The sequence below is a fragment of the Pteronotus mesoamericanus genome, unplaced genomic scaffold (assembly GCF_021234165.1).
Source record: "Pteronotus mesoamericanus isolate MK-2021 breed Mesoamerican mustached bat unplaced genomic scaffold, CSHL_Meso_final contig_20, whole genome shotgun sequence".
NCBI lineage: Eukaryota > Metazoa > Chordata > Mammalia > Chiroptera > Mormoopidae > Pteronotus > Pteronotus mesoamericanus.
The window spans coordinates 31,453,856-31,476,985 of NW_026555085.1; the positions used below are offsets into that span (position 1 = coordinate 31,453,856).

A 23,130-nucleotide genomic window follows, 5' to 3' on the forward strand; every position below is an offset into this window, starting at 1 on the left:
AGCATTTAATATTTACAGTGGTTCATGTCAGCTTTGCCACAGTGGTTAATTATTCTTGTTGCTATATAAATTCTCATTATATTAAAAAACTCAAATTTCTTTCTTTTATTTTCTTCTATTTAGATCTTAATATATATCAGAGAATCTTTTATGGTAACTTTTTTTAAAATGTTTTTTTTTCCTTTGATCTTTGTGCTTTATTGGAAAAATGTTCCAATATTTTTAATCTCATTTAAGTTCAAAAGATTTTATTAAGTGTTTATTTTATCATTAAGAGAGACATAAAATTTCAAGTAATTAATTAAATCCAAGTCTATATATAGCTAGCGGAGGATTAAATAGTGTATATCTGTTTACTTTGTCTGTCTAGAAAGTTAAATACATTTGCTGAGGGTGAAATATGCTCAAACAATAACATAAGAAATCTGACTCTCCATTTCTCTTTTCTTCTTTGCTTTCAATTGGATTCATTGTCATTAAATCTCTTCCAAAGGATAGCAAAGAAGGTTCCCTCTACTCCTGACCAGCAGCTCTGACAGAAAAAGCATAGCATACCTCTCTCTAGTGATCTCAGTGAAGTTTCTAGAGAGGGCTTTCACTGTTTCAATGTGAGTTACATCCTCTTTCCTAAACTTATCAACATGAGGAAGTTGATAAAGGTCTGGGTTATCAACATGACCCTGTTTGGAAGGGTCTGGGTTCCTGGGCCCCCTCAAGAGGACAGAGTTGGCATTAGCCTCATCCAAACCGCATGGACTAAAGCAAGAGTAAACATGGTTCTCCAGAGGAAATATGGGAATCTTTGCTAGAAGAATGAGTATAATATAGATATATAGTAGAACCAAAGTAACAGATATTATGACAGTACCTGTAAAAATTAGACAATTTGAGAGAGAGAACCAGAGAAAGAGAGGAGCAATTGGAATAAAAAGATCGGTGGATTAACTGTTCTTGAATCTCATTAGGATCACATAGTCAGTTTGTAAATCAAATATTGATGACTAAAACCATCAATAAAAGCCATCAAGAAAGTAACTGAACCAAACATGATTAGATACAATACGCGTTTTTGGATAGAAGTCAAACCTTGGCTCTTGAACATCTTGGTTCTGGAACAATTTGGTTCTCTATCAAGTTGTTCACAAAAATTGTCTCAGTTGTCTAACAAAACTTCAGTTCTCGATTCTCTGCCTGACAGACTTATGCCGACACCTGTGTGGTCAGTCATGCATCTCCCATGGAACAAAGGAGACTCAGTTTTTGAACAAATCGCTTCTCAAACAGTTTTCTGGGACGAATTCAGTTCTAGAACAGAGGTTCCACTGTTAATATGTGTTAGTATAAATTCTAAAGTTATTCTACTATCTTTAAAATATTTATAGTTGTATTTTAAAACCTTTGTAACAATTGTGTATTCTAAATATTGGTATAATAAAGGGCACAGCTCTGATTATTAAAAGATGTGTCATACAAGAATTCTATGCAAATATAATTGTTGTAAAGGGCAATGATGGGAAAGGCAAGTATCCTCTAAATTGGAGTGGTTTAGGGTATAATATTCAAATTTTCCCTTGATCTTCCTTATTTATGACTAATATAGAGCTGTAATATTTGGTATAACTTAGTTTTCTATTCTGCTAGATGGGAATATAATAAAACATTGCTTTTTATAAGTATTAAATGAAATGTTTCAGCATAGAAACACATACACTGATCATTTTCACTTTACTATTCATGATATAAATGGCAATTTTGTGATAAATAATGAAGTTATAATTTCTAAGAGTTTTAGTAACAGAAAAACTAAATGTTTTATATATATTTAAGAACAGAGTAAAAGTAGGATTCAGTATATTCTTTAAAATATAAATATATCAGAACTTTTATTGACACATCTAAATTAGAATCTTTTGGGGTTTTTTTCCTTATAATTGATTTGCTTACTTAGAATAAAAGGGAGGGATGGAGGGGTGGGGAGGGAGAAGTAAAAAAGTGGAGGAGGAGATGAGTAAGGGAGAAAATGAGCATGTGAACACAATCGGGTGGATGCTTCTCATTCTCAATGACGTAGTTATTCAGTTTCCTGCTTTCCTGTCATCAAAATAGTTTTATTTCTGTGAATCTGCTTTTTCCAAATTTTAGAATAGTCTTCTGTTGACAACCTTCTGATGTCCTTTATGTATATTAATATTGAAAAATATTAGGAGAATGAGAGAATTAAATATTTCAAAGTACATTTTTTCTGAGTTCAAATTTTGATCAGATCTTGACACAAATTTTAGCTCACACATCATCCAAGGCATCTTAGGTGCTAGGTTGATCTTTATATTCACTATGTTTCAGGACAAATGAGCCAAAGCAGATATTAAAGCTTTTCACTCTTTCTTCTGACACTTTGACCCAGGTCAACTGTATTTAAACCATGTCTACCTGACAGTGGGACAAATTGTGAAATTCAAACCAATTTCAATAAAATGGGTGTCATAATGCCTTTCTGATAATAGGGAGGTATGGTCAGACTGCTTGAAACTATGTAAAGCAAAGTGATTTCTAAATCAGGGGACATTGTAATATTATCAGAAGCTATGGCATGACAAAAATTCTGACCTTTGACTTCCAGATTAACACAGCCACTGTCCTGGGATGAGGGAGGATATTATGGTGTAGTGGATGATAATTCAACATCCTGTTATGTTGAATCAGAAGGACAGGCTGCCCCATCTCATAATAACTTCTGCAGCTCAAGGAGGCTTAGCAATGGTTATAATGCCAAAGATGGCCAGTGTTGGAGGGAAAAAAATGTATTTTGGAAAAAAATCAATGGAAACAAATGTATTTGAACAATAAAAACATTTTTAAAAACTAAAAAAAAGATGGCCAGTTTCATATGTTATACATGAACTGTGTTCTATTTCCTATAGAATCACATAATGTTATGTGGTTTAACAGTTTAACAGAGGAAACATGTCAGGTTTTTTTTCCTTAAGCATAAGAATTCTTACACAGTCAAAGCTTTTATTGCATTTTATTCATTTTTGCTGCCCTACCCTCCTAAAACATTCCTTTTCATGTCATCTCACAACACTCTTAATTCAAGCTCGATAAGTATCCTGTGAATCCTGAGACAACCATTAAGCTCTCATAATTCATACTACAGTATAAATAAATACCAAGTTACAGCTCCTCAGAGGGTTTGTACTCTCTACGAAAGACATTTAAGGAACGGGCCATGGGGGAATTTGGAATTTACATCTTGGGTGGGGTATTTGTTACACAACACTTACAGAAAAAAGAAAATAAAAATGACCATCATCCCCCCAAACAAATTAATATAGTATATTCATATATTTAGTGTACAAATATTGGCTGCCTATAACATTCTAGCCCCTGCTACTGATGTTTTATTTCATTTTTTAAAAGATTTTATTTATTTATTTTTAGAGAGAAGAAGGGAGGGAAACATCAATGTGTGGTTGCCTGTCATGCGCCCCCTCCTGATGACCTGGCCTGCAACCCAGGCATGTGCCTGACTGGAAATTGAACTGGAGAGATTTTAGTTCTTAAGCTGGCACTCAGTCCACTGAGCCATACCGGTCAGGCCTTATTTTTGTTATAAAAATAGTTTGTGCCTTAAAAAAAAAAAGACCAAGGAATATAAAGCTAATTGAAAGTTCAACAGTATCTGTGTCAATTTTGTAAGACATTATAAAGGAAGCCAGGAAGAAAAGTACATTTTGCATTTTTTAACTGGACGTTTATTAGTTAGAAAATATAAACAGAAACAGTGTTTCCCTCTTCACCAGGAAAGCTCCATGCACTAGAAGGGCTAGCAGGACGGTGCTCCATGGCATGGAGAACGGATCTGGGGCAGGTAGAGTAACACTGCCACAGCACCAGGTCTTAAACTACCTTCTTTCTTAGGTCATTTAAAAGCAATTTGAAAATGCAGTCTGATTTTTTTTTGTTAAGTTCACAATTCTGTGAATGATAAAACACAAATCTTTCCTCCTTGCCACCTTTCCTTTATGTTGCAGACTGATCTCTTAAAAGCCAACCTATTGATTATGCCCCTCTTCTACTTCTCAGTCTTTGATGTCTGCCCTTTGTGCTATGGACAGGGTTATTAGTGTTTGCTGCAAGACTCCTTATGATTTCATCCAGGCCCATTCTTCCAGCCCCATCTGAAATTTTTCCTCTACATGCTCATATCCTATTACTTTGTCTTTTCTGTAGTTGCACCAATACAACATGGGAACTTTTTTTTATTAAGCACCCCATCTTTCCCTGCTTAATTCCTTCTCATTCATCAAAATTCGCTTTGCAATAATGTCTTCCTAAGAAAAGCATTTCTGACTACCTCGTAGTGCACCTCCAACATTCCATCGTAGCCTCTTTTCATGTATCAGAGCTCCTAGTGCATATTATGGCAGTCGCTTTATTACTTTCTGTTAAGCATTTAGCTCCATGAAGGCAAAAGTGAAATTTGCTCTGTTTAATGCTTAGCACAATGCTGGCACATAGTAGGTGCTTAATATATGTTGAAAGGGTAAACTATATTCAGTTCAGTATATAGTTCCAGAGAAAGCATTGTTGAGCAAGGCACCATTCTATGCGACACAAAAATGACTAAGACACATTCCTTCTCTTCATGTAGTTTTCCATTTAGTATGTGTAGGCATGTAGGGATGTCATGACACAAATTTTATTGTAAGGCAACACTACAGCAGCCAACAAGAGTCAGTCATATAAAAATAGTTTTGGGGATTTAGTCTCAGATACTTGAGATCAGTTATCTTAGAGATGAGATTTCATTGTGGAACATTTTTATTCGTGTTTGGGAAGGTAGTTCTATTTTAATAGCTAGATTTAATTATCTTTTTTGATAAATAGTTTTGTTTCCTTTATGCTTGTGTTTCAGTTTAAAGTAGTAAAAATGATAATCACGTTCATCTATTCCATACTGGATTCAACAAAATATTTCATTTATATTTTAGTGTTATTATAATTGTGGTTTTTATTGTTAGGCAAGTTACATCCAGATTTTATATACACAGTCTGTGATTATAATAATCCATTCTTAATTACTTGTATGAAGTGTATGAAACCTTTTTTTGTACTTTATTTCATCCTCCTAGGTGTTGATAAATTAGATGCATTAGCAATTTTTAATGTTCTTTTAAAGGTTATCTGACTTTGACTTAGAAATGTTACATTCTTGTTTATTTTATAACTATTTCTCTAATGCTTTCTCTAAACCTGGGATATAATATGGATCTTATTTCCACAGAAAATTATACATATTATCAGTAATTGCTCTATTACCACAAGGAAAAAATATATTTAGATTGTAGAGTCCTGAGGTATTTCAAAAAATCCTTTGAAGTAATGATTCAATATTGTTAATGAATGCAGTTTGCATACAAATAATAGTTATTACACTTTTATGTATAACATTTAAGCCGCAGGATACTGAATTCCTCATTTCCTGTTGGGAGTTTTCCATGTAACTATAGTACTATTCTTCTATCTGAATAGTACTATTCTTCTATCTAAAGAGCTACAGATTTCCATTTTACTGTGTTAAACATATAGTGGAATGATAATACTTTGGAGTGATTTTTAAAAAGTTATTATTTCAAAGGTCTTGAAAGAATTATATACTTCCTTCACATTGCATCATCACATTCTATTCCGTAATAATATCCTGTATAATTCTCTTTCTATATTAAAGTTTACTCTGTGGATGGGCTCACTCTCTCTCTCTGCAGTAGCCCATAGACTCCTCCCTCACTTTGTGTCTACAAAACATCAACTATGATAGTTTATACAAATTATTTCAGGTATTATCTGTGTTACTATAGATTTCCCCCTTTTCCCTTCTTTTACTAAAAACTAGTTTATACAACATCTAAAAGGGGGTTTTGAAATACGGTGATACTAAAGAAACCTCTAATGTTTATTTTCCTGGAAGACCAACAGTACACACCTACCTATTCCCATTAATTGACACTTCTACTACAGAATTTGTAAGTCAGATGTGAGGAACCTGCCTAAAGAGCAGGTGAATATTAATGATGGCAAACAATCCTTCTTAGGTATGCTCTGAAACTGCTCATATCAAAGGCACATAAAAGGAAATAATTTTCTTTCTTTTTTTAAAAAAAGGAATTAATTTTCTTAAGTACTTCATTATCCTTAATTCTTAATAGGTGCTGTTATAGTTTTTATGTTTTTTTTAGGTAAATGAATTAAAAGAAAGATCAAGCCTCTTCTCAAAATACTAAAGTTAAAAATAAATTAGAGACTTGATAAGCTGTTCTTCTGATGAACTTATCAGACAGTGTTTCTGAAGAACCATCTTATTATACAGATTAAAACACTGAGGCAAGATAGCTTTAAAACTGTAGATATCTCATATTTAACTAAAATTCGAATTAATGCGGCTTGAACTCAAACAAGAAGCTAAGCATACTGCCTAGACTGATGTTCTGTCAATAGATAATTATTTAGTAGTGATATGTTATGAGAGTGGCAGAATTAAAAGAGAATTTGACTGGGACTCAAAGTGCTTACTTTGTCCCTTACTAAATGTGGGACCCAAGTCCCTGCCCCATCTCTGAGTTCACTGCTTTGGTTTCCAATATCTCCAAGATCCATCCAAGCCTAAAATAGATTTAATTTTTGGAATCAATATGGGCTTTTCTCTACCCTTTCACCTACTCAGCAGATACATTCTGCGTACTTTCTTCATGCCAGGCACCTTGCTAGGCACAGGGATAGAGCAGTGGATGAAACCGAAACAGCTCATGTGCTGTGGGGCTCAGGGTCTAGGAGGAGACAAATATTATGCAGTGACTCAGATACATAGCCAAATAGAAATTGTGATAAAGATGGCAAAGCTGTCATGGAGGTGTCAGGGGAGACAAGATTAGGGTAAGTGAAGCTGAATTAGATTGAGAGTCTGGACTTGTTTCTCTGAGGGCGTGAGAGCTCACACTACAACATGAAGAGTGAGAAAGAGTAGCCAGGTGAAGAGTGAAGCAGAATCAGTATTCCATGCCAAGGAAAGAGTCCCTAGAAAAGCTCTGAGGTGTGAAATCACCCAGGGGTCCAGGAAGTGGGCTGAGATGAAGTTAGAGAAATAAGGCAGAAAGTATGTCATGGGAAGCCCAGCCCCAGTTTAGGGCTTTTATTGTAAATACAATGACAATCTGAGTGACAGAGAGAGAGAGAGAGAGAATGAGTAAGAGAGAGAGAGAGAGAGAGATGTGTGGAAGAGAGGTTTTAATACACAAAAGGTAAGATTCTAAATGATTGAGAAGTTTGGCTTTTTTCATTTGCTTTGTAAAGACTTGCCTTTTTAAAAAAGGCTGGGTTCCCAAGGAGATGGTTTTAGGCAAGACACACAAGGAATTTGAGCATTTAAAAACTTTTCTTAAAAGACTTTATGTTCCTCTTTAGCAGGACTTAACCCTCAACTTGAAGATCACAGTGTTTTATATCTCAGAAAGTTTGTAATCTAATTCAGAAGAAAAGGCATGAACATATGAAAAGTTAATTAATCATAAAGGATTTAAGTAACAGTTCAGAACAATAACAGAAAATGTAATGAGCAAGCCATATATAATTGCTTAATCAATTGAGCAGGCAGTGATTTGTCAGAGGTCTCCAGTGGTCAGGGAATTATTTTGGAATCTTAAAAAACTGAGAGAATTTGAGTGTCTGAAGGGAAGATTCATGACATCTCAGGACTAACACAGTAGTGGAAATTATAAAAGGGAAATCTGGAAGATTTTTTTGGAGGCAACTTCAATTTGATGAAATAATAGACGGCAGTACTTTGATCGCTAAGAGTGCTTATAATGCTAAGAATGTGGAAGGCTTGCCTTTATTATTTGTACTTCATTCTGTAGGTCATCAAGACCCAGTGTAGGCTTTGGAGTAGGGAAATATTAGAATCAAATTGACATGTCAAAAGTACCTAGGGAGAGCCTTAAGAAAAGGATTGGAAAGAAGAAATGATCATCATACCTAGAAGCCAACAGTAAGAATCCTGGCCTGAGTCAATCAAGGGCTCGAGTTTAGATATGGAAGTGGAAAAGAAGGAGTTATTTTAGAGATCAAGTGGAAGAAAAAAGAAAAGATAGGACCAGGTAATTATTTGAATATGAAACTCAGAGTAAAGTAAGGAGCCCAAGAGAACAGAAATACATCCTTCATAAAATTGGGAATGGTTTCTGTGATTATTTAATCAATTGGAATATTTGATGAACTATAATTCAGTAAACTAATAACAACAGTATTTTCCAATAAGCTATATAGCTTACATATCAACTAGAAATGCTATCTATTTTTAGCCTGCATTTTTCACTCTCCTGTTCTTATAGTGAGAGCACCAATATCCCCATTGTTGTCAAATATTAGTATTTTAGACTTGTTAGTATAAGCTAGCAATTACCTTTTTTGAAATTATTTACTTATCTCACTAATATTTTTCATAAACCTGAAGTGCAATACTCATTACCTGGTGGCCATACCTCTTTTATATAACTCCCCATGAGGCTCTCTTCTAAAGGGTGTAACTGGGTCAACGATTACCCTTTTTAATGCTGTAATTTTTCTATACCCAGGAAGTATGAATGGAACACTTGTCAGAAATATGGACTATCTCACATACATACCCTCTTTCTCTCTATTCAAAACAGCTTTGTAAAATCATAGTTAGATGTAACCAGAGTTTATTTCCACACAGAGTTATGATTTAACAAAATGTCTACAATCAAAATATCTTGTTTATTTTTCGGCAATTTTTCAAAGTGCTTTTTAAAAATAAATATCTTACAATTAATACAGATTAAACAAACTGAAAAAAATTAAAATTAAAATGAGCCATAATCTTATCATCCAGGGATAACCATTATTAATATGTTAGTATGAATCCCCCAGCTTCTTTCCTCTGCGTACATATAAAATAAAACTTTTCGTTCCAGAAATGTGACCTTATTTTATTTACTGAAAATGTGGTCATTCCAGATGTACTGTTGTATGACCTGTTTTACTCAGTTCATACTTAATTGTGAATGTCTTTTCAATGGATAGTTGTAAACAGCATCATCCCTATAATTTCTGTGAAATTTTACTTCAGTAACCTTCTATCATATTTCTGAATGTTTAGATTATTCTCTATCTTTTCTAATATATAAAAATGCATGCATACTCACTTATACAATATAGAAGTATTTTATTGTAACCTTTTTTTATTAATGCATTCACACAAAATACACGCGCACATATACATGAAGTCAGTCTGGAAGGTATCCAGCCATGTGCTATGAAAAATAGAGCTATTTATGGAAGAAGATACAAGATACAAGGAACATTGTACATAGGACATGATGCTTCAGTGCCCTTAAAATTAGGCACCTTGGGACTTCACATAGTTCTCCCAGTCACCATCAGCTGCCCCATCTTATTTTCCTGAATCTCAGCAACAGGTCTGAAATCTCTTCACTTTCATAGGTGATTTTGGTTTTGGGAAAAACCAGAAGTTATAGGTGTTGCACTGTGTGGCGGCTATAGGAGAGTGCCGCAGAAAGTGCAGCGCTCCCTGAAACCTGCGGGAGACCGGCTGGGGCCAGCTGAGGTGGGAGCAGGGCTCTGAAACCCGCAGAGCCTGTCCTGGGGTTGTCACAGATGAGGGGAAATAAACACAAAATCTTGCAAACACTTCTCTGTTTGCTGGGAGAGCAGACGGGGCACTTCCCTCCTATTGAAGAAGTCCCTGGCACATCCCCCTAATGGAGAAGGCACTGTCGCCCTTTGTTCCAAGGCTTTTATTGAAAAACTTATCAGTGGGCTAGGTAACAGGAATGTATACATACACTCGATACATTAGCGTGTTAAGTTTCACAGAGAATAGGTACCTTTAAGAAGACAAGTGACAGGAATTTACTGATTTACATGGGTCTGAGAGGAGACCAGTCTAAACAAAAGAGAATAAAGACAAGGGCAAGGGCTTTAATGATAAAGGGCAAGGGGTGTAAATAATGTGAAGGTCCTTCACAGCATGAGCTGACCAGAGATCTGAGGGAGGAACAGAGCAAATTCTAAAGAATTTCCTTTTAGGCCTGATTACCCTGGCAACTGCCAGGTCTGATTTAGGGCTGTTTTTCCTGCACTGTTTCAAGCCTGAACCAGGTGGGGGGAGGGAACCACCAAGAAATAAGGAGACGGCTTCTCGGCTGCCATGAGGACTCTGGCCGTGTCCAAGCCAAGCCGAGAGGTGTGGGGGCCTTTTTGCCCCTTCTCCATGTCCCCCAATTTCTTATCTGCTGCCTATATTGGTCAATGCCTGTCTTAGGTTGCCCCTCCCCTGAGGGGTCTTACCCGTCCTTGGCAGGAACCATCACAAGGCAAAGCAGAGGGGCAGGTCGTCTCCTCAGGAGCCTGTTTCTCCAAGGCCTCCTGATTATTTCCAGCCTTAGGGCCCTCCAGCCTGTTGGCAGGGTTACAGCTCCTGAAATCAGGCTGGGCATTTCCCAGAAACTGGGCACCAAATCTGGGCTATAGGGGGGATGAATCACTGAGGAGATTTGGTGTTTTGCCAAAAAACTCTGCACAAGACATAATGTATGAGCTGCAGTATTGTTGTGGTGAAGCTGCCAGTCACTTGCTGCCCAGAGCTTTGGCTTTGTGAATCTCCTGGATATTTCCTTAGAGAAATGTTTAAGCCTCATGCAAAATTTGATGAAGATTTGTTGCTCTATTTGCTCAGTCATTTTGAATGTGATGTCCACAGAGTATACATGCTTATTCAATGGCACCTACTGTCCCCACTGACTAGTACAGTGAAATCATCATTGTTCACACATGTTCATTCCAGTCCACTCTCCTTGGATGCCAGGTTACATCAAAGTTGCGCAAACCATTCTTGTTATATTAACAAACAATGGCTGAACTTTATCAGGGCAGACTATCTATATCTATATATCTATATCTAGATATCTATATCTATCTATCTCTCTATCTCTCTATCTATCTATCTATATATATGGATGCGGATGTTACACACTTGTCTGATTTTTTCCTTAGAGTATTTACTCTATAAACGGCTTTGGTCAAAGTTATACAGTTTTAAGTCTTGTCAAATATATTTTCAAACAGCCTTATAGAAGTCAGTTTTTATCCCCAAGAGAATATGGAACTAATCATTGCCTCACTCTTCCAATAATAAAACAATGAGTAGTCTATTAGCTAGAAGATATATCTTAGGGCTTTAATTTGAATTTTGCAGGTCACTTGTAAGTGAACATTATATGCTTCTGTTTATTGGTCATTTGCATTTTTCTTTTTGTACTTCCTGTGCATATTCTTTGCCCATTTTCCATATTTGTTCAAACCAATTTCTTAAATATATTTACGATCATCACCCAAAGATTATTGAAATGATTAATTCTTATATCTATTTTTTATGTTAAGTGAAACAATTATCTGTCTCATAGCAAAAAATCCAGATACTAAACACCCTGTGTTTAATAGTGCAAATTCCATACAACTGTTTATTTAATATCTGTTTTAATTAAAATTAATAAGTAATGGCATTTACCAACATTATCTTATATAATTTATTTTACTATTTTATGGATATAACTTTCATAAAATACATAAAATATATCAAGAGAGATATTTCTTGTAAAAGTCAGAAAGTTAAGTGGTAGCCCTATACTTCCATCAAAGGGAAAGTTATTTTCACTAATGTCTGAGGGAGCAGCATAATTTGGAAAAATTCAAAGTTAGCATGAATAATCACAAAATTTGAAGTATCTACTCACATACTTGATGGGTGAAAAGAGCTGAGTTTTTATTCTTCTCATATTGGCACCCCTTTCCAAGTGCTGTGCTTCCTGCATTCCAAAACAGCACCTTTCAGTCTGACACAAAATGTTAGTTACTTAAAAGGGTAAGAATATTTATCCTTCTCATAACTAGACATGTAGGTGGAATTGTTGGTATAGGGGAACAATTCGAAATAGACAGTGGGAGATGAGACTGTGTTGGTGTTCTCTGACCAAGCAGTTGGGAACAGAGGAGACAAGAAAGCGGGGGGAAAAATACCTCTGCAATTCATGTATAACTCACTTCTCAAATTTGTACGAGATAAGTGACAAAGTGACTTATTTACAATTTAATAATTTTTATGGATAAATGAGAGATACAATGATGGTTTGAAGTGATTTAAGCCATATTAACAGTTGAATTCATTCATGAACATAAGTTTTCTATATGATTATGGAAGAGGTAGATATCATGAGTGTCTATGCAGTTGACCATGTACAACTGAATTGTCCAACAGGATAAATTATTTTGGTGTCATTAGTCAATTGTCAGGTGTCAGACACACATTTTGGATGTCAGATATATGATGAGAACAAAGCTTCTGCCCTCCACTTACGTTGTCATTGAGGATGAAAAAACAAATAAATAGCTATAAAACATAAGGGAGGATGATAAGCACTATGAAGAAAAATAAATCTGAGGAGATTTGGTGTTTTGCCAAAAAAACTCTGCAAAAGACATAATGTATGAGCTGCATCATAGAAGATAGAGAGAAATAGAGGCTCTGATTATTGTATAGATGGTCAGTGATGATCACTTTTAGGAAATAATATGTAAGTATGGTCCTGGAAGAACTCTACAGATATCTGGCATGCAGTGCTTCTCAGGCTGTAGACAAGAGTAAATGGGGAGGCCTCGAGGCAGGGGTGTGCTTGGTTCTTACCAAGTTCAACGATTATTTGGAACCCATATTACATCCTCATTTTCTTACTGAATTAATGTTTCATGGGTAACATCAAATTTATTAATGGGTCTAAATGGATAGAAAGTATGAAACATAGAAGTTATATTCATTAAAATAATTGCTGTCAGATACACTGATTTTTTTTTTTTAACGTTAGAAATGACCCAGAGTTAAAGCTTGGTAGAGTTAGATGTCAGGGGAAAGATAGGGTCAATTAGGAAAGGTAGGCTAGTGGGATACAAGTATAATTGGTCAGTGTATAAATTTTAAAAATAATTTAGTGGCGTGACTAATGAATGATCTGTATAGCTAAATAAATTAGCATTGTTCTGCTTATCCCAATATTGAAATTGAAAATCCATCTCAGCTCAGCATCTTTATTTCCATGGTTTAAGGTACAATATTAATAATATTAACAACAAAGTAGCATTTTAGAACAATGACTCTTCCAAAAGTTATATTCACATTTGATTCCTGGATTTTATTGATGAGTAATCAACCTGAGACTATGAGCATATATGGTGGCACCTAATGGAACTAGTTGTATATGATATCCATATTTTAGACTATATGCTCTTTGTTGCTCCAGACTGATATCAAATAGCTCTTCCTGACATCTAAATGAGTGGGAATGACCTTGTCATGGAGCATGGAATTTGTCATTAGCATTTGCAGATTAACCCAAAATAATGAAGTGTAAGTTACATATTCCTTTGTATCTACATATTTATTTTAGATATATAATTATACATAAATAATATTAAATGTACATGTAGCTATAAATAGTAAGTACTGTTGTAAAACTCTATTTGTGACTATCAACCAATTATGAATTTCAAGTACAATACTTCAAGCAATTTCTTCTAAGTATATGCAAATAATAAAACTTCAGTGATATTTTCTGGTTTTTATGATTTATATTTTATATGTATGTTTTATGATTTAAATGATAGAGGGATTTTCTTGAAATCTCTTCTCCCAATAAAGGCCTAAGGAAATAATAAGATACTTAAAGATGTTAGCCTAACTTGTTTTCATTGTGTGTGCCGCCCATCAAGGAAACTGTGCTATGTATGCAAGAGCAAATCATGACTTTTACATTCTCAGGCATTCATCTTGGACTAAAGAATTTGAAAACTGAAATCTTGGCAGAGGTTGACTTATTGGTAAGTACAGTCACTTGAGAATCTCATATATAATTTATTTTTAGCAAATAATTTTGCCCTGACAAAACAAAATTTTATGCTTCTTTTCACAGGTAAGAATGTACATCTTAGTAACTCCAAGAGACTGAAGACTTCAATTCTTACTTCCAAACTATTTAAAAGAAAGTTGTTATACTGTGCTTGAGAAATTTTAAAAGGACATTAGATTTATTTTGATACCTAGATAAATCAAATCTGGATATTTCTACAGCCACAATAAAATCTGTAATAAATTTGAGGATATTTGTATATTCTACTTAATCTAATTAATAAATATATTTTAGATGCTGCCTTGGATAAATATATGTATACACTATTCTTGTTCCTAGAGATTAAAATGTATAAAACATTAGTAAACTATAATACAGAAAGAAAAATTGTAAGGTCAAGAAATAAAAGAAATTTAAAAATTATACAGGGAATTAGAGAAAATACCAACTTTTGAATCTAAAGAATGACTTCAGAGAGCAAGTAGCATTTACAATGGGTCTGAAATAAAGGAGAAGTTAGATAATCATCTCTATAAAAATTCATAAAGTGGAAGTGAGATATTTAGCAGATGGAAAGGGAAGAGCATAAGCAAAGTTTGAGGATGAAATACATGGGACAGTTTCCTGGAATAGCAAACAAGCGATGAAAAAAGAGTAGGCAACTGTAAATTTGGAAATTCAACATTATTTTTATAGTAGTTCTCAGAAAACTATATATCTTTGAACAACATGTATCTTTGAAGACCTTGCTTGAAACTTTAAGAAGATTATCTACAAACTCTATTTTGGGATGAATTTATTAGGGAAATTATAACAATAACCTGGGCAAAAACTAATTATGCCATATTGGAAATTAAAGTATGCAAGAGATATTATGAAGGTAGATTATCTATGATCAAGCAACTATTGCATATCTTCCTGAGTGTGAAAGGAGTGCAGATATCTTGAACCTCGTGAAGCTAAGAGATTGGTAGTGTTATTAAGAAAAAATAGAGGGGTCAGAATAAGTCAATAGTCATGAGGAAAAACAATGTAGTTATGGACACATTGGATTTAAGTTGCCATCATACCAGCTCTATGAAGTCGACAACAGGCTACTGAAAAGCTGTGTCTGGAAGAGAGGAAAAGGGCAGGTGATGGGGAAGGAAGGCATAATAGTGGACGAGTCAAGAACAGGAGGAATGAGGACGAGGAAGCCAAGAGCGATCATACAGCTGGCAGAGTCTGCGGAGAGTTCGAAGAACTGAAGCCTGGAGACCAGGAAGACACGTAGGGTCCGAGTTCCAGAGCAGCACTGCCGGGAGGACAGCCCTGCTGGGAGGAGAGCCCTGCGCTGATGGAAACACCCTCTGTCTGTACTGCCCACTGTGGTAGCCACAGCGGCTACATAGGAATTTTGAAAAACTGAATTTTAAACCTTGTTTCATTTTAATTAGTAGTTAAAGTTTAATGTGGCTATTGTCTACTGACTTGATAAGTCCCATTGTAGAGTCTTTTAAAACACTTTGGTTTCACTGAAATGACTTTTTCACTCAGCTACCAAGCGACATCCTTAACGTATAAATTGGAATATGTATTTCCCCTGCTTAAAATTCTCCAGTGGCTCTTCGGTGCCTGAGACTAAGATCCAAATTACTGAATCATGGCTAAAAGACTTCCCTCCCCACAACCAAAGCTTCAGCCACATCAGACAAGCTCCTTAAACAGGCTGATCCTTTTCCAGGTCAAGACCTTTATCCGTGTTTCTCTAATGTGTCCCTCTATGCCTGTTTTTTAATCTTTCAGGTCTCTGTTTACATGTCATTCCTCGGGGAGGTCTTCCTTGAGCCCTTTATCAAAACCAGCCAGATTGTCCTACTTATTATTACTCAATTCAACACTCAATTCATTTTCTTTATGCTCTGATCATAATTTGTTCTTACTTGTTTATTTCCCTCAGCCTCCCTTGCTGAACTACAAATTCCCCGAGGGCAGGGACCATGTGTGCCTTCTAGTTTTCTTACCTATGCGAGTGCTGGCATATGCTATATATGCAATTATTGGTTGAGTGTTGATCAAATACCAAAACACTACCTGCTGAAAAAATATGTAAGTACTAAACAGAAGTTTTCATAAATAATTTTTTGTTGTTAAATGACTACATTTTAGCAAATTAAACTCAAAAAAACTTACACAGACAGGTTGGTATAATATATACCTTGAATGGTCAATTTAACCAGAGGAAACTAAAATAATATCAGTTGAAATACACAGTTTAGATAGTATGCAGTGGGGAAGAATGTCACATAGCTTCTGTACCCCATAAAGCCTCAAGTCAAGAATTCTGAGTCTGTCTAGTTCCACCCAGCTTCTTCCTACACCAGAGGAAATTTTTGTAAGACTCTTCTTATGCCTGCCTCTAATATTTTCTTTGAAGTTCTAAGGCCTTTAAAGCACTGGATAATTTTTACTCTGGGACTTTTTTTTTGGTATTGTCAATAATAATGGAATGTAGACACTATTATTATTACCATGTAGAAAACAAATAATAAAAACTGTGGTTCTCAGATTTCAGTTTAATAGAGAAAGAAAGGATTTGTTGCTGCTTGGAAATGCATCGGAAATAGGAACACTTTATCACCCAGATACATAGTTGTTTCCTTGCATTGTATGAAGGAAATAAAGCAGTCAGTGGCCTGCTGAACTGCTTCCATTACTTAAGTAAACAAAAAATGACATTTTTCCTAAAATTTCATTTCACTAGGAATGAAACTGATGGTGCAACATTTTTGTTTATAAAAGACTTTTATCTAAGATAAATCTTTTAAAAATTAAACATAAGAAGAATTACATATGTGAAAACTAATATTTTTCCTCAGCATTTACAATACGGGTTTATTCCATTACCATTTATCCCCCTCATGCTCCCCTCATCCCACAGCCACAACATGGTGCCCATGTGCAGGAGTCCTTTCTCCTCCATCCCTCCACCCCTTAAGCTCCACCCCCAAAGCTGTCAGCCTGCTCTCTACCTATGAGTCTGTCTCTATTTTGCTTCTTAGTTCAATTTGTTCATTAGATTCCACATATGAGTGAAATCATACAGTATTTGTCTTTCTCTGACTGGCTGATTTCACTTAGCGTAATGTTCTCTAGCTCCATCCATACCCTCCCAAAACATAATATTTTGTTCTTTTTTTACAGCCAAGTAGCATTCCCTTGAGTCCCATAGTTGTTTTATCCATTCACCTATTGATGAACACTTGGGCTGCTTCCGTATCTTGGTGATTGTAAATAATGCTGCAGTGAACATAAGGGTGTTTATGTTCTTTCAATTTAGTGTTTTGAGTTTCATAAATCCCCAGAAGTGGAATTTCTGGGTGATAAGGCAGATCCATTTTTAATTTTTTGAGGTAATTCCATACTGCTTTCCACAGTGGCTGCACCAGTCTGCATTCCCACCGACACTGCACAAGGATTCTCGTGTCTCCTCATACTCACCAACACTTGCTGTTTTTTGATTTACTGATGATAGTCATTCTGACAGGTATATCTCACTGTGGTTTTAAGTGGCATTTTTCCAGTAATTACTGACATTGAGCATTTTTCATATGTCTATTTGCCATATATATAAGTCCTCTTTGGAGAAGTGTCTATTCAGGTCCTTTGCCCATTTTTTAATTGGATTATTGGTTTTTTCGGTGTTGAGTTTTACCAGTTCTTTATAAATTTTGGATATTAACCCCTTATTGGATGTATTGGTGAATAGTTCTCCCATTCAGTGGGTTGTCCTTTCATTTCATTGATTTTTCCTTTGCTGTGCAAGATCTTTTTATTTGATAGAGTCCCATTTGTTTATTTTTCTTTTGTTTCCCTTGCCTGAGGAGATATAGCAGATAAAATAGTGCATAAAAATAAATTTAAAAATAAAAATAAATCACGGTTTATATCTACTGATAAAAAAGAAGACCTGTTTCTATGACAGCAGGCAGTTTTTTTTCCCTGTGCTTCCTGTTCCACTACTATCAATATTTTAAAAATAAAAAATGAAAAAAGAAGGAAACAGAAGGAAGGCGGAAAGAAAGAATAATTGAACATCCTAGGATAGAGTGAGTTTTATCTCCAAAGTACGGGTTCTTATCTCCAAAGTATGAGCTTAATGAATGCTGTTTATTTTCAAATCTAAGTTAAAAATTAAATTACATGTATTTAATTTTTTATGCTGATATATAGTCTCCCTATAAATCCAAGGGAAATAAAGCTGGATTTTAAAAACAGATTGTATTTCTAAATTTAACTTTATTCAAATACTTATATATCTTCCTACATTCAAGACTTAGTCTAATATCCAAAGGGTGACTATAGGAGTCAGTTTGAAAAGCATAAAATTTTTTAAATGGCAATAGATAATATAAGTATAGATAACATGATTTATTTTAAATTATATTTTAATAATAAAAATGAGCTTCTAAAGTAAATAATAGTAGTTAAAACTGTACCCAAATTATAGACAATCTTATAAATCATACTATAAAATAACTTTTTATTTTAAATATTTTTCTAATTTTTGTTTATATTCCCATTAAATTAACCATTGTCACTCCATGACCCATTGCTTAGCAGGAAGTTACTATTAAATTAGATAATCATAAAACCTTCTTCCCTTGTAAGATATTGTGCCTTCTGGCTAATGTCCCACATTAAAGAATGAAAACAAAGTGGGTCTTTGCTTTAGCATTCTGAATGATAACTTGGGACATAAAAAGGAAACCTACTGTTTGAGCTTTGTAAGGTTTTCCTGATATAATTGCTGAACTTCTTCAGTGCCTATTCTGGGGAATGATTCCTGCGCTATGTGAGTTACAAAGTTTATATCATTAATTTGTTGCCAGAGTATGCCCACTTAGGTAGAGAATTTAAGAAAATAAAAGACAGATAACTCTCAAATGGTGGAAATTATAGCATGTCTTCAAAAAACTGTTTTCTTTATTTGTCTCCCTTGCCAAAAGGAGCATGTTAGAAAGTAGATAATTACCTTGTGAACTCGTGTTTTATGCACAGATGAATTGGTAGAATGCAAAAGTTGCATTAATGACCTGTGAAATGCAGACGAAGTAATTATTTAGATAGCTCCGTCAAAATACTAACTCATTCTGATCTAAAAAATTTAAATGAGCTTAAGGAATATATGATGTGCCCAGTAATTTTGGCATAAACATTTCACTTCAAATCATAAGCATTAAGATACAAGTTTAATTTGTTTCTTGAAATAGCTATTAATTTACTTGTTATGTGAATTAACATTTTTTATTTCAGTGTTCAGTTTACATAATCAGACAAAATGCAGTCTATTATTTGGTAATTTACATGTTTTAGGCTATTGAAAGCATCATTGTGGAAAAAAGTTGTCAAAATTAAATGGTGATAGGAGGAGACTTGGATTTGAGGTGCTGAACACACAATGCAACATATAGATGATATATTATAGAATTGTACACCTGAAACCTATATAATTTTATTAACCATTGTCACCCCAATGAATTCAATTAAAAAATTAAGATCTCAAAGGTAAATGGAGTTAATGGGAAAAATTAATTGCTATGGTATTAAACATATTTACTGAATACAGGAAAAATTCTAAAAGGCATTCTTTTCTGAAACAAATTATATTCATTAGCATAAATAATCCTAACCCAGACATAAGACTCTACTTTTTCCCGAGTTCAGAAAATATTCCATTGACTCTACTACCTGCTGAATCTACTGAGATGGATTTTCCACTAAGTTCAATTTTTATGCAGACAATGCTTCTTGTTGACGAATTTGAGGCAAGTCATACTAACTTGAAACATAATATCTTTTACACTTGTATTTTCCTTTGTTTTACTTTTGCAAGTCTTGTGTAATATCTAGTGTCCAGGATTTTGCAAATCTTTGTGATGCTTTGAGAGGAAGAGTATCTTTCTGAGCCTGAGGCTTTAGAATTCACCAAGAGGGTAGACTTGAACAGATGTCTCTGTGTGCTACCCCATAATCTGCAGGGGTCCTGTAAGGTGGGAGGAGGGCATTTGTTGTTTGCTCCTATTTCAGGAAATAAGCTGAGCTTCTTATACATTAAAATATTTCATATCTTAAAATATGTGGATATAAATGTAGTCTTGTTCTCTCAAAACTTATCGGTAAAAGATTAATGTACTACATACTATACTTTCTATTGATTCCTAATGGGTAGTCACCAAGAAACTCGTTAAAAAAAAACAAACAAAATATCAAGACCCACAGCAGATAAATGAAATCCAATACCTAAAGTTGGGGGCCTGGGAATTTAAGTGATGTCATTTTTCTTCTGAATGTTTATATTCTTTTTTCTTTATTTTATTGTTAATACTGTTACAGATGGCCCCATTTTCCCAGCTTTGCTCACCTCCACCCAGCCACCCCACCTTCTCTCTGGTCATCAACATATTGTCCTCTCTGTCTATGAGTTATGTATATATTGATACATTTTTTGGCTGATCCCTCCACCTTTGTATATATTCTTAATGAAATAGTTTATGTTATTAAAAAATACTGATCTGCACTACCAGACAAAAACTTATAAAGAATCAAAGTAATAGTTTAAAAAAACAGAACATAGGATTATTTGTTATTAAAAGAAATTATGGGACTGAAGGCAAAAAGCAAAACAAATACAAGTGTTCTATCTTTGTATGGGCAACAGTTTCATATGGGGAACTTACAGTTCTGATATAAGGACAAGAGCCAAAAACAATGTTAGCACAGCCTTTTTGTGGATTTTAAGATTACTGGAACTAAAAGCTTCTCTGAAATAGAACTTACACACTTAATAATGAACAGGGAAAGTATAGGGATTAGGGTACAAGTAATATTTGAAAGCAATATTTCTAGAACTTGTTGACCAACAGCCAATAATCACATAGAGTTTAGAAAAATGTGTACAAAAGAAATTGAGAATTTATAATAGTTTCTGAATGTCTTACTATGTAGAGGGAAGACCAGATAAAAAATCCAAATTATCTTGGGACCAAGGTCAGAGATTGTCAGAAGGGAAACGGAAGGTCCTCTTTCTTTTCCAGCCTAAGATTGTTCTCAGCTACCCAAGAGAGAACGAGGGGGAAATAATTAATTGAAAAAATTATACTGACAGTATTAAAGTTATGATGCAAACCAATAAAATGCTGAGTATTATTTTGCTTTAGTCAAGAAGCAGTTCTTTTTTTTAATTGACTGTAACTTCTCCAAACTGTCACCTTCCTGTCTTAATTAATCATACTTGCAAAGGCAAGATCTCATAGATGTGTAACTAACAGACAGAAACCTGTTTCTTTCTTTGGAAGAACATAATATATGGGCAAAAGACAGAATCAGGGGGTCTGAGAATGGAGATGGACATTGAGCATCTGATGTTTCATTAAGAATTTTAAATAGATGTAATACTCAGTATTATCACCTGATTCAATCTTATCTTCAAAGATAAAAATGCCTGTCTGCTGGGCTAGGTACCTTGGTTCTGTTGCCACCTGCAACACTCTTGCCAGAGAAAATGATTTCTTACTCATGGTTTGTGGAATCAGCATCAATAATCAAAAACAAACAAAGAAGCAAAAACTAATTTTTATATCTGAAAAATCAGTAAATTTCCTGACCACACCCAAAAGCCGTTCCAGCTAGCTCCTCTGTTACAAGATCCGCCTTAGATTTTATTTTTCCCCCAGCTTTAGTGAGGCATCACACTCAGCTCAGCCATGTTTTACACATGCTAAGAACCTTAGCAATAAGTCAGCCAATTGATGTCTGAGTAGCTAGTGGGAGAGTGGTTAGATACTGGAAAAAGGAGGAAGATGAAGATAATTTCATGTGAAACATCAACACCTCAAATTTAATATATCTACTGTAAGAAATGCAGAGAAACATTATAGCAAAACTCCAGGCTGTTTTCTGTGTGAGAAAAGTTTTTTTCTGGCATTATTTTTAAAATAGTGTAGGTGGAGCTTAATTCCATATCCCTTTGACATGGACTGCACATATTGACTAAGAATACAGTACAGAAAGAAGGGAAAAATATCTTTACAGTGGAAAAGCCAGTCAAATACTACCCTAGACAGGTGATCAAGAAGTCACGTTGATAGCACGTACCTTTGATTTGGTATGCTAAGCATGGGACTTTACTTTTGGGACTTTTCCTCTCATAATCATATAACCCCAGTCTAATCATAAGAAAAATATCGGGCAAACGTCAATGGAGGGCACTCTACAAAATACCTGACTGGTACTCTGGGCAACTGTTAGTGTAATCAACAACAAGAGAAGTCTTAGAAACTATACGACCAAGGGGAGCTTTTGGAGACATGACAACTAAATCTAAAGTTAGTGAACTGGCTGGGGTCTTGGAACATAAAAATGACATTAACATGTAAGGAAAATTGAAAAGTATGGACTTTATAGTTACTAATAATATAGCTGTATTGGTTCATTAGTTTTGACAATGTACAAAAGTAATGGAAGATTTTAAGGACAAACGAAACTAGGTGTGGGATATGTGGGACACCATGTACTATCTTCCCAAATTATCTGTAAATCTAACACTAAATAAAAAGTTCATTAAAAAAATAGACCAGGTATTTACAACTTAATAGTAAAAGCCCTTTTTTAAAAAAGTTGTGATATAAAACTATTCCTTAAATGCTCTGCCATTGTTATATAGTTACAATAAAATCTATACCAAACTTTAGAACAAATGGATTAAAATGTTAAAAACTAAAAATTAAATACAACAATAATAGGAGTGTAAATGTGTCTCAGCAAAGTTTAATACATGAGAAAGAAAACATTATAAAAGATCAGTACATAAATTTTTAAATCTCTGCCTATACAATGGGAAGCATTATATAACATTATTAAAGGCTTAAAAATATCGCGAAGGCCCACGGCGGGTGTTGAGGCGGTGTGACTTCTGCCCAGTGCTCTGAATGTCAAAGTGAAGAAATTCAACGTGCGCGGGTAAACAGCGGGAGTAACTATGACTCTCTTAAGGTAGCCAAATGCCTCGTCATCTAATTAGTGATGCGCATGAATGGATGAAAGAGATTCCCACTGTCCCTACCTACTCTCCAGCAAAACCACAGCCAAGGGAACG

At 34.7% G+C, this 23,130-nt stretch overlaps 1 protein-coding gene across 2 annotated transcripts in view; it reads left to right on the forward strand.

The window, feature by feature from the left end:
• Positions 1-23,130, forward strand: part of ADGRB3 (adhesion G protein-coupled receptor B3) — a 706,145-nt gene that overhangs the window by 211,911 nt on the left and 471,104 nt on the right. The window lies entirely within an intron of this gene.